Raw genomic sequence first — 13627 nt, forward strand, 5'->3', positions numbered from 1 at the left:
TGTACAATTCCTTCATTTTATTTTTAAAAGTAACTTTTTTTTAAATTGCTCTTAATTACTGACAAGGATGAGCATTTCAATATACAAAAAAGAACAAGAGGCCTCAATTTCTGCTATGTACAATTCGTTTTTAAGAAGTATGTGTATATACACACATGTTTGTGCATGTGGTATTAGTATGCATATAACATACATACATAACACACATTCATATGTGTGTATACACATATATGCATACACACATATATACATACAGACATCCATTTAAAAACAGAGTCATAACAAAATTGCTCTGAGTCCTGTGTTGTATTTTTTTTTTTGTTTTTTTCTATGAGTTTAAAAAATGCTTTACTGGTGCTCTTTTGCCTATCGGTTTAGCTACCATAAAGTCCAGCAAAACAAGTCAACACACTGGTGACATCTGAAAACACAGATGTCTTGACCTCTGTCAAGAGTCATCGGTCTTTTGAGGTCATTAATTTTTGCTTCTGTGATTAGAATTCAAGATTTTTCAATGGTGGTTTTTCTTCATGTTATCTTTGTCATCACATAAACTGTTTTCCCAGTTCTGCTCATTTCACTCTGCAGCAGCTCCCATAATCTTTCCCACATTTTTCTAAAACTATCATATTTGTCACTGTAATAGTGAAATAATGACCTATTACATTCATACTACAAATTTTTCAGCCATTCCCCAAATCATGGGTACCTATTTTTTTCTAGTTCTTTATTACTGTAAGAATATTCTTATACAGATAGGTCCTCTCCTCTCATTCTCGATATCCCTGAGAGATATGACTAACAGTAGGATCAAATGGTATGCATAATTTGATGGCTTTGGGGGTACAATTTCACACTGTTTTCTAGCAGCTCCCACAATAATGCAACAATGTGGGCAGCTAGGTGGTACACTGGGCAGGGTACCAGGCCTAGACTCAGGAAAACTCGGGTTCAAATCTGACTTTAGACATTTACTAGTTGTGCGATTCTGGGCAAGTTACTTAACCTTTGTTTGCCTCAGTTCCTTCACCTGGAAAATGAAGATAATGATAGCATCCATTTTCCAGGTAAAAAAGATACATGAGATAATGATTATAAAGCACCCAACTCAGTGCTAAATAAGGATTAGCTAATATTATTATTCTCTCCATGACCCCTAAAACCAGGGAATGCTGGTAAATATTCAACAATAAGCTTTATGAAGAAAAAAAGATAGACTTTTAAGTTAAATCTGTGTTATTAATATTTTCCCCATCATTTTCTTAGGTCTAGAAAATTAACAAAATGATAAATCAAGTCCTGGTTTGTAATATTTGCTGATTTCTAAGATGCAAATGCTCACCCTGAAAATTTAATAATCAGCTCTTATGAGCCTGTTCAAGCTGGCTCCAGCATACCCTCTCCTTACAACCATTTTTTTTGACATCTTTGCCAATCTGAGGGATACAAAGTGAAACCTCAGGGTTTATTTAAATTGAATTTTTCTAACTATTAATGATTTGGAGCATTTTTATGTTGACACTGGATTTCTTTCTTTGGAAACAGTTTTCAGATGAAATTAAAGCTATCTACAGTCTTATGAAAAAATAACCACAGCACACCTAACAGATTGAAAAGAAAAATTATAAATGTTGGATAAGATATGGGAAAACTGGAACACTAATACAATATTGGTGGAGTTGTGAACTGATCCAACCATTCTGGAGAACAATTTACAGTTATGCCTAAAGGGCTATAAAACTGTGCACAGCTTTTGATCCAGCAATACTACTTCTAAGTCTGTAACCCCAAAGAGATCATAAAATAGAGGAAAGAGCCCACATACACAAAAATATTTATAGCAGCTCTTTTTGTGGTGGCAAAGAATTGTTACTTGAGGGGAATGGTTGAAGAAGTTGTGGTATATGAAGGTAATGGAACACTATTGCTATAAAAAATAATGAGCAGATATGACTTCAGAAAAACCTGCAAAGACTTGCTTGAACTGATGCTGAGTGAAGGGAGTGGAACCAGGAAAACACTGTATACAGTAGCATAGTAACACAGTAACAATGACCAGCTTTGTGAGACTTAGCTCTTCTGAGCAAGACAGTGCTCTGAAACAATTCCAAAAGACTCAGGATAGAAAATGTTATCCACATCCAAAAAAAGAACAATGGAATCGAAATGCAGATCGAAGCAGACATTTTCTCTTTTTGCTGTTGTTTTTTAATTTTGCTTTCTCATGGTTTTTCCCTTTTCTTCTGATTCCTCTTTCAAAACATGACCAATGTAGAAATATATTTAACATGATTATACATGTACAACCTATGTCAGACTGTTTGCTGTCTCAGGAAGGGGGAGAGAGAAATATTTGGAACTAAAAATCTTATAAAAATGAATGTTGAAAACTATCTTTACATGTAATTGGAAAAAATAAAATATTATTAAGTAGAAAAAATAAAATAAAACATATTAGAAAAAAAGAAGAAAGAAAACTACCTGTTTGTATCTTTGACTTGACTCTTGCTGATATAAATATATATGTATATACACACACATACATACACATACATATTTACCACATATATATAACACATATACATGTTAGAAATGGGATCTACACATGTATAGATATCTTGGAAATTATATATAAGTGCATGTATGTATGTATGTGTGTGTATATATACACACATACACACATATACATTATATATATATATCTTGAAAATTAAATCTATATCAGAGAAATTTGCTCAAAAGATTTTCCCCCCACTGTTAACTGGTTCCCTTCTAATTTTAATTGCAATGGTTTTTTTAAAGTATGAAAATTTGGCATTTTACATCATCAAAGTTTATTTTTAATTCTGTGATCCTCTCTTACTTATTTAATCACGAATTCTTCCCCTAAATATATCTGTGAAAGGCATTTTCTCCCTTGATCCTCTATTTTGTTGACGACATGTTCTTTTACATCTAAAAGTAACATATCTAATCTTATATACAGAGTGAGACACACTAGTCTATAACTAATTTGTCCCTAAATGCATTCCAATTTTCCTAGCAGTTTTTGTCAAATAGTGAGTCTTCAATACAAAAGCTGGGGCTTAGGGCCAATCAATTCATTTTATAGATGGGGAAAATGAGGCAGAGAAAAGTTAAGTGACTTGCATGAGACCAAATAAATTTCTGGGGCAGGAGTTGAAATCAGCTCTCCCTAACTCCAAGTCCAGTTCTCTATCCTGGCCACTACTTGGCCTGCACCTTATGGCACTCCTAAGATCTTTCAAAGATCACTGACAGAACCTTACCAGTTCTTTTACTACTTTTACTACAGTTCTTTTATTATAAATAACCCAGGTCTCATGTCTTAAACTCAATGGGAACAATTCTATTCTCTCCTGTTATCTTGTCTGGTTTCAGTTCCCTACTAAGCATTGTTTTTCCTGTCCTCCAATCAAACGCTATTTATTCTCATTAGCGGAAAAGACAGAAGCAAAGAATCTAGGAGCTGTCTCCTCACCGCAGCCTGTTATCTTTCTCCCTTCCACCACCAAGCACCAGTGCTATACATTCTTTGACAGTCTTCTTGTCTCCAACATAGCTTGAAAACAAACAAAAACTCTGTTTTGACTCAAGCCTTCATCCCTAGCCTTAGTACATTTTGAGCTACTAACATTTTTCTTACTGTATATCCACATTTACAATGATCATTAAATGAATTCTCTATGCATGGCGGTCACACTCACAGAATGTGAGCTCCTTGAGCGCGAGGATGGTTCTATTTCTGTCTTTGGACCCCCAGAATCTAGCATAACAACTGGTACATCGGGAGCACTTAGTCAATGCTTCTTGGTTGATCCACCATGTGTTTGGCATCCATCTTCCATCTCATGTTGTTTAAAAATCGGAAGAGACACACAAATCCCCTGCGCACCTACACTGACCACTCTAGAAAGTCTTTTGATTCATCAGAATCTTTAATGTTTTCAGAATTTCAGTCTTGAAAAGTTTACATCACCCTCATACCAACTACTTCTATTGGCTTTTAAATAATGGGATATAACTCCCTGATGTCAAATCTGCTTTCAAACTCTTGCCTTCACATAAAACGATGTTCAACTTTAGTCTTATTTACCACCAATATGGAGTAGAAAATTCAAACAAATATTCAGATGGTTGGAGACTCCAATCTATAAGCAAGTAATCTGCAATATACTCCCTCAAAAATATTCGTTTTGTTTTTCCACATGTTGATCCTAATCTAAGAGCTTTTCCAGGCATTCTTCTCCAGTATGCTTCTTAGATTTCTTTACGTGACTATATCAATATGTAATTACACTATCCTTTTTATCTATTCTTCTCCTTTTGAATATGGTATACCTTTCCATAGAAGGAAGAATATCTGCCATGTAGGCTAGGCTAATTTTCCCTGAAAAGGTACTAAAACTGTCCTTAAGATTTAAGTGGCCAGTCCATCAGAAGACAGGAGTTGCTCTCCTTCAAGGCTTAACTGATGCACTATCATCGGCAATACAAAGGCAAGGGGGGAAGCTCCACTAAACAGAATCCATGTCATATCCTTGCTAAGTATCCTTTCTATGCTATGGCTAATTAGACTTCCTTTTGTTAACTATTAGCTGGTCTATGAATGTCTCATTTCATTCCAGTGCAGAATCTGAACAACTTCCATGGGGATATTTCAGTCATGAGTCTCACTTCATTAAGTCTATGAGACTGAGTTTGCCTTCTTGCTTTAGCGTGACTTGTTTACACTATTACCTATAACCTGTGTATATAGAAAATTCATATATTTCTAGGATGTACGTTCACATTTCTAGGCTTCATCTTTTAAAACATTAGATTTTTAGATATACTAACTATTGCTTTATTTCTGCTTATAGAGGGGCACTCAAATTGGTGGGTTTAATTTATTATTTAACATGATTTATTATTTATTTAGCTGTATCATTATTTGGGTTATATTATTTTCATGCTTCAGCATTTATTGCTTTTGCACTCATTAGAACAGGGAATTAGAGAGAGACTTATGTACATGTAATACAACATGAGAAGGGGATCAGGGCCTGCAGGGCCAGGGAGATGAGTTTTCTTGGACCTTGTGTATTCTCTCTATATATGTCTTTTCTATCCTTTCTTCCTACGTATGTGCCCATTCATCTCACTGATATTATGTGTACTTATGCAATACAGTGCCCCAGGTTTACAGGTATGAATATATTGTAGTTTGTTGTCACTATCATATCTCACTAAATGCTTTGGATGTGAGCTGTGACTTCTGGCTAACTATTAAAGATGTGTACCAGTGGTGGCATATAATTTTAGAATTCTGGGCCCATAGGGTACCTTGAATCTGGTAATAATTATCTCCCTGCATATCCAACCTACAAGTTTGGGTGCAGGGCTGGGAAAGGAGCCAGAGAATGTTCTTCACTGATAATATTTTAAATTTTACAAAATGCTTTCCAACACAACCACCATGTGAGGCAGTATTTTTATCCCCATTTTTATTTACAAAGAAACTGGGATTCAGAGACTAACTTGTTCATGATCATATATCTAGTTCACTTAAAAAAAAAACTTTAGTTAGGAGTAGTCATACAAGTCTATAATCCCAGCTAGCAGGGTGACTGAGGCTGGCAAATCTCTTGATCTTTATAGCTGTGAGTTGCAGTGGGCAGCAGCTGCTGACCAGAGATCTGCACCAAGTTTGGCATCAGTACAGTACACCCAGCAGGTACCAGACTGTCTAAGGAGAAATAAACATCCCAGTTCAAAAATGGAGCCAGCTGAAGCTACCTTTCAGTTCTGGTAGTGTTGCTCCTGAACTCCCAGCCTGGGCAAGATGGGGAGATCAGAGGGGAAAAAGCAGTATCTTGTATTTAGGTCATTTCTTTTCCAAAGTGATCTCAGAGCAGAAAGGGATCAGGTCTGCTTTGAAATCATGCTTAGCACACTGCTAAGTGTGAATATAGGAGGTTAGTTTGCTAAATTGAATGTTTAAGTAGATGACTGCACTACAGATGCTGAAATTAATACTTTAATGATAAAAATACAGAATGATCAGGAAGATTCATGCTACCAGAGGCTTAGCAGAAAACAATGTTTCTCTCCTTTGCATTATTTTGATGACATGAAACAGAATTTCACTGCCAGATGGGAGATGGCCAAACCACTGCGATGCTGCAATACCACTCTGAGAGACAGGAAGAAAGACACCTCATACAGCGAGGACAAGCCATTTTGGGAAAAATTGACATAAGGAACAAGTTTAAAATAAGAGCAAAAACAGTTTCTGCATGCACCTTTCAGCTGCTTTTCCTCCACAAAATAATTAACATGACATACACCTACTAACTCATTCCAGATATCATATTTTTAAGAGACTTTGATGTGAACTTCTCAGTGATGTTGCAGGCTGAGAGCACATTTCCCCTCCATTTGTTATCCAGACTAGATCAAAGCCAAACAAATATTTCCTTGCATTATAACCTGTATAGTAATTACCTCTACTCTGTATTGATGCTGAACTTACCTTTAAAAAAATCAAAACACAACAGTTGTACTCATTCATTCTTTAAGAATAATCAGAGTTATAAAGCTAAAAAATCACTAGCTCCATTTTTTTAAACAGGGCAGCTGAGGCCAGAAAGATTAAGAAGCAGAACATAATAAAGGTGCTGAATCACCTAAACATGGTTCTTCACGGAAGTCTAGGCTTTCTTCTCCTCAACAAGCAATTAAGCATTCACTCTATGTGGATTAGAAGATTATAATATTTTTTAAAAGAATTCCACTGATCAATTCTAACATTAAGAGCTCATGCTTATGAAGCTCTTTGGAGTCTGCAAAGTTCTTTCTTCAAATAACATTATGAGATATCTAGTACGCAGTATTATGCCTATTTTAGACAAAAATCTGGGCCCTAATGAGATAAAGTAACTTGGCCAAGTCACAATAGAAGTGCTGGCACCACCATATGCAATGCTTTTGTCTAGCTCACTGAATCTCCACTGCTTTCCTGGTGTACTTCTTCTTTGTGAACTCTAAGGCCTATGAAGATGATCATCAATACATCAGCATTTAAGTCATATTTACTCACACCAGACAGGAAAATGAGGATATTTATACTCCTATCACTAAGCAATATCCCATCTTCTCCTTCCCATCCCCACATACCTATTCAATGAGTCTGATGGGCAACTACTGAGTCAAAAACTCATCAATCAGTTCACAACTTTCTTGTCAATGTCTAACAAAACCCAAAGGTCTTCAATTAAAATCCTTCTGACATGGGAGTTCCCTATCTCTTTGGCAGAAGGCCTCAGCATCAAAGTAGTTATCCCTGGGTTATCGGCAGTGGCTATAATTCTAAGTCTAGGTCAGTTTATTTATTCAAAAAGTATTTACTGAGCATTGATGCATGCACAAAACTGTGCCTGAGCTGTGGAATTTTTTTTTTTTAAGTATAAGCTATTATCCCTGCTTTCAAGGATCTTAGAAGCCAACTGGAGAAACCAGAGAATGAAAAATAAAAGCCAATGTTGTCTTAAATGCTAACTGAGTCATGCAAATGGTAAAGTCAGTAGAATTCAGAGAGGGAGAAATTGGAGTGGCCTAGGAGGATAATACAAAGTTTCATTGGGACAATGGATGGTCAAAGACAAGATGAAGGAAATGTTTCAGGACATAATAGAGGGATGACCCAAAAGTCCACCTGGGTTCAAGTCCTGCCCACATCCTGGCTGTGTGACCCTGGACCAGGCATTTAACCCCTCAATGCTCTGGGGCAACTCTCTAAGAATTTAAGTGGCAGAGAAGGTGCCAACCTATACTGGTGGAGAGTATATCCTCACTGGGGAGTTCTCTTACCAATGAAATGTCAGGTCCAGTCTCTGTAAGTCTGGGTTACTATTCAATAAGGCTTACAGGTACCTTTTTGGGAACTGGGGGAGGCAGTCCAAACTGAACTAATGCACTGTTCCCACCAGACCTGGTGGCAGTAATGTGGATACAAACAGTGCCCCTAAGGGTTAAAAATAATATTAAAAGTTGCTTTTCCAGTACTTTGTGAAGTACTTTATTTGTTTACTTTATTCTGCAACCTGAGGGCATCCTAAAGCCCTTTCTTCCCTTATCTTGAACCTGTACCAAAAGAATTGTTTGTCTCCCTTATCCTGTGTTCCCCTCTCCTTTAATTTTTAACCTGTATCATCCTGCCCTGTCCTTAAATCCTTAAACTATAGAACTTCCCCCTTATCCTGGACCACAGAATTCCTTGTCTCCTCCATTCCATTTCCCTTATCTTGTGTCTCCTATCCTGTCATCCATCACGTCCCTGATCTTCAACCCCCATAAAAACCTGCAAAACTACATCATCCTTCTGAAACCCCTATATAAGCATAACTCCCCCAAATATTGGGGTCTCATTTAGCTTTCTTGCTAGGAGACCCTTGCTGCTTTTTCACATAAAATAAAGCTCCCAATGGCTACAGGGCAGATCTAAGTGAATTCTTTCACACCTGAAGCTTCTCTACCAAGTCTAAACCCCATCAGTAGTGGTAGAAAAAGAACAAGAACCAGAATCAGCTTCATTTCACTGGGGCACTCAGGAATCTCCTTAGAGTCTCTTTCAACTGACACATGTCTTCATCTGTTCCTCACCCAAACTGAAAAAATACATTGAACTCTCCTTACCAAAACCAATGCAGAATCAGTTTCCTACTTGCCTTGCTATTGTACATCTGAGTCCCTATAACACTACCTTCAACCTAAGGTTAAGACTAACCTGCAATTTAACCAGGCTACGTTTTCTTTTAAATTCTGAGCTCTTTCTAGATTGTCTAGTTAGAGCTTAGACTAGAACCACACTCACCTCTTGGGTAACATCATGGTAAGAAAGTCCCTTATACTTCCCAAGGGCATTGCTAAAAAGAAAATTTCTCTAACACCAGAATTCTGTTTTTTCACATTCCTTAGATTGAAAGGTTCTTACCAGAAGCACAGATTCAATGACAAAAAGGTAAGGTTTTTTGAAAAATAAAAATTTTTATTCCCCCAATGCATTCAGGATTTTAGCTACGTAAAGGTAGAAAAAACCCAACCAAGAAGGAAAAGGAATCTCTCATGAAAGGGGGAAGAACAGAAATCAAAGTCTTAAAATCAGCAGAGATAAAAATGTCTGGTAAGTTAAATATATGTAAAATAAATATGCATACATACACATAAAACACCAATATTTGAGTCAGAAAGAAACAAAGATAAGGACGGACAAGTGAAAGCAAAATTTGATGTACTAATTTTCTAAATAAGTTTCAATTTTGATTTTAAAATTGGACCTTCCAAAAAGAATTATCAATTCTTCTTAAGTGAAAGATGAGTTTGAGATACATTTCAAATACAATTACTATTCTAATTTTCCTAAGTTTTTATGGGATGGGAGAAATCAATATGTCTAGGTATGGGAAATTTTGCTTTAAAAAAAACTGGCCTTAAATATAAAACTATTTTTATGTTATTCAGTCATTTTTTATTTGAATGCCTAATAGCAAAACCTTAAATATTAATCAATTTTTTAAAATTGTCATATATCCTGGAAAACTTATAATCCTCACTCTTAAGCATGAGAGGTATATAATGTTTTGAGGGGTTTTTCCCTAAAAATTAGGACAAGTTTTACTTTACTCAGTATATTATGTAAACATTTCCACAAAACTCTTTGGATATATGTGATCATTAATTTAGCTAGTATTACCAGAAATCATAGGATTAAAAGTCATCCAGTCCATCCTTCTTCTCCGAAGTGCTAGTAGTATCGCCTTCAAGTCACCCCGGCCACACTGGAATCTATTTTTAAAGACCCTCCTGACTCTCAAGGATTTGACATAAATCAGGAGAAGCTCTCCTGCTAAATAAACCACAAGTCCATAAAAACAGGTCTTTTGTTAGTATGTAAATACAAGCTATTATTAGAATGTTTTTCCTCGAATGTAAACATCAAACAAAAACATACGAATAAAGGGTGCCATGAGAAGAGCACTGGTTTTAGACTTGAGCTTAAATCAAATCCCACCTCTACCCACGACTCATCTTCTTCATCTTTAAAACGAGGGGGTCGACGAGGGGGTCTAATTCAATGGCCCCTAAGTTCCCTTCCAGCTCTAGAGCTATGATCCTAAGTTAAATAAAGCCTCAGCTTACACAGCATGTAAGGGAAGATAAACTGAAAGACTGCTGGCACTATTTAACTTGTCTACTTGGGCACTTGGATCTTTGTTCTTGAAAACCATTCACACCACCTAAGAAAAGACACGCATGCTACCTTGTTGCAAATAAGGCAGAATAAATAAGCACAGAATTTTGATGGTCTTGATTCAGTTTAAGTCACATAGAAAAGTAGCTGAATGAAAGAGGAAGCTATCTACCGACAGAAAATTAGCCCTAAGAAAATCATGAGTCAATTCTTGAACTATAATACCTATAAAAGCCAAGCAAATAAACACACACAGTACAAGACACAAGTGTCTCACCTTTCACACTCTACCAAGGTCTAGTTCCTGCTTCACTGACACCCATGACTAAAGAGTATGTATGTTGTATTTGCATATTGTGATGCCAGAACTGGATTACTTTAGCCAGGACTGTGCTAATTCTAGGTCTGGTACCACCTCCCAAGTCAAAAACATCTGTCTATAAAGTATCATTATACTCCACACACTGTGGTAGGCCCGCAAATAAAAAGATTTTAAAATGAGAGACAGGCTACAATGTTTCAAGGGAGAGGGAGGTGGTAGAAAGTGACCTGAACATACATCATAATAACTCAAAGTAGGGAGTCAAGGGGGCAAAGAAGAGATCCAAAGGCTCTTTGAACCTCTGTGAGGGAACACAATACTTTCAAACTTAAGGAATCACAGAAAGCCTCGGGTGGGAGGGAGCCCCTGAGCTGGACCTTGAAGGAAGAGGGTTTTTGAAAGACAATGGTGAAGAAATGTGTACCAAGAAGTAGCGTGCTGCCTGTGCAAATGTTTTCCTAAATCTTCCCAGAAATAAAAAATATCCCTATAGTAACTGATTTTAGAGGAAGCAGCAGAAGGCTAAATTTTGCTCGGATCCAAAACCCCAAAGAAATGGGAACAGTGGGCTCACCTCTGCCAGACCTCCTACATAGCCTGGCACTATAAATATGCCAGATGCAGACAGCAGGTGGCCAATCACTGAAGAAAAATTCTGTTGAAGAAGCAGCGTACTGAAAGCTGATCTTTTGGGACAGTGGAAGAGAGGCCACTCTGAGTAATTCCCAAATTGATCTCAATTTCCCCAGTGCCACTGAGAGTCACTACATTAATACCGAGGCGATCATTTGATCAAAACAACACAAAGATATAATCCCTAACCAATCTTTTCATCACATTTCTCTAGGGAAAAAAAAGACACAAAAACTCTAAAACAACTCTTTATTAATTTTCTGTTATATCCATTTACTCAAACCAAACCTTCCCATAAAAATCTCAACTGTGAGTATCAGCAAAATTATGTCAAGTCCTCCTAGAGCTTAATGAAAATGTGATGGAAAAAAAAAACACTATTAGAAAAATCATTAGAGCAATCATTTTTACATAGAAATATAAGGCAAATGATGATTCAGCTTAAAATGACTTTTGTTTTTAGAGAGTTGAAGGTATTTAAATCAAGTTCCTAATATGTTTTTTGCTGTGGCTGCAGAATATTAAGTCATTCTTGGTTAAAATATCTTAAAATCTTCTAGATAATACTTAAAATGGTATTTGAGATGATTTATACCACATTAATTGCCATGGAACTGAAGGTAAGGAAGGGAAAAGAGAACAAAGATATGGAGCCAGAAAGGAAAGGAATAGAAGAATTTGAGGGATGGAAGGAAGATGTACAGTTAAGTATGTACATGTAAATAAATATATACAGTTAAAAAATAGTAAGATTCAGATAGTCCTATGAGAATGTCTTTATTAATAATATTTTATAATAAATTCTATTTCCCTAGAAATAAGAAGTCACCTAAATCAATTACATCAGATCCAAATCTGAAAAGAAAGCATACATGGGAAAAGGAAGGAATTTTAGTAATTTATTTTTTTAAATGAATGCAAAGCAGATCAAGGAAATGGCTGCTATGAATTTAAAACAATGAACAATTAACCTACATTTCCAGCAACTAAATGAAATACTATTAGAGCACACATAACTATGAAAATTGGTCTAACATATGGTTTTATTCATAAAATAAAACCTGTTATTTGTTCATCTTCCTATGCACCAATTAAGGATCCTCCCCCACCAACCCCCAATCAAACAGCTGAGAGACATTAGCCTGTGCTACCTAGATACCACTTATGTTGTTGATCTAAGGAATGAGAGATTACCATTCTAGAAAGATTTGTGAATCCCGGGGCAGCCAGAATTTTTTTTTTTTAAATCACAACTTTCTTCTTTCCATAAATCACAATTTATTTTTTTTTTCCAGCCATTTCAAGTGGATTGCTTCATATCTTTGTGCACAGTCACAAACCAAAATTAGGGCAAATGGGGGAGGGGGCCTGGATGTTGGCTAAGCAAATCAGAGACAACATTGACTTTTTCTGCAGTCTCGATTTACAAGGTGACTGACTGGAAGAATGAATGACCCACATCGCAGGAAGAAAAAAGTCGGGTTACATCTACACCCATTGATGAAATATTGGGCTTTTACATTATTAGGGAGCCAGTTTGTGGGTTTATGACATCAAGTCTAAGTGTGGACTTTCAACACCAAAGCAAATAAGGAATGTGAAATCTTTAAATCCTACTCTCTCGACACCCCCCCCCCTCAAAAAGGGCCTCAATGCAATGTCACCTCTGCACCTGTCACATGAGCAGATTGGAATGAGATAAGACATAAGCTCTAACTAACCACCATGGAGCTTGCCGACCTCCTCCTCCCGCCTCCCATCAGCAATAAGCCTCAGAGGGGGTGTACCTTCCCAACGCCAGCCCCTATCCTCAGCACCCGGGCTGAGTCCGTGTATGACGTCACCTTTCTGCATTAAACCCAGAGGCAGGGAATGGAAAGGGATGGATCACACCCGCGACAATCTTAGCGGAGTGGAGAAGCCAGCCCTGTCACCAGCTGATTGGGGAACACGATTTATTCATCAGAAAGGAAGGAAAAGGGCCATTTAAGAGGGTGGGGGATATCTACTATTTGCAAAAGAGGAGGGGGTGAAGGGGGTGCTGAGGGGGTGTAGATGGGGGGGGCGGTCTACGAACTGCCACTGTTTAAGTCACTGAGGATGTTCGACGTGCACCTGCAAGCACTTCTTGTAAAAACAACAAACACCTCCTGGGATGATCGGTCCTGGGCTGTCCAGGACCTAAGGTGGGCTCCGCAGGGCTGGACCTAAGCGCAGCGCAGGGCTAGCTGTTCCCACCTCTGGACTGAACACAGACAGACACACACACACGCACACACACACCCGGGAATACCCAGGCCAGCTCCCTACAAGGGTCTTCTCCGAGGTAACAGCTCCTGCCAGGGGAAGGCTGCCTGTCACAGGCTCATTAGCAGCGAACTCCAGGGCGGAGACGCCGGGGGGTGTCAATTACACCCGGG

General features: G+C 37.5%; 1 protein-coding gene across 1 annotated transcript in view; it reads right to left on the reverse strand.

The window, feature by feature from the left end:
• The window catches only part of TSPAN7 (tetraspanin 7), a 115306-nt gene that overhangs the window by 100840 nt on the left and 839 nt on the right, over positions 1-13627 (reverse strand). The gene's annotated exons all lie outside the window — the stretch shown is intronic.

Source organism: Notamacropus eugenii, chromosome 5 (genome assembly GCF_028372415.1).
Source record: "Notamacropus eugenii isolate mMacEug1 chromosome 5, mMacEug1.pri_v2, whole genome shotgun sequence".
In the NCBI taxonomy this organism is placed as follows: domain Eukaryota; kingdom Metazoa; phylum Chordata; class Mammalia; order Diprotodontia; family Macropodidae; genus Notamacropus; species Notamacropus eugenii.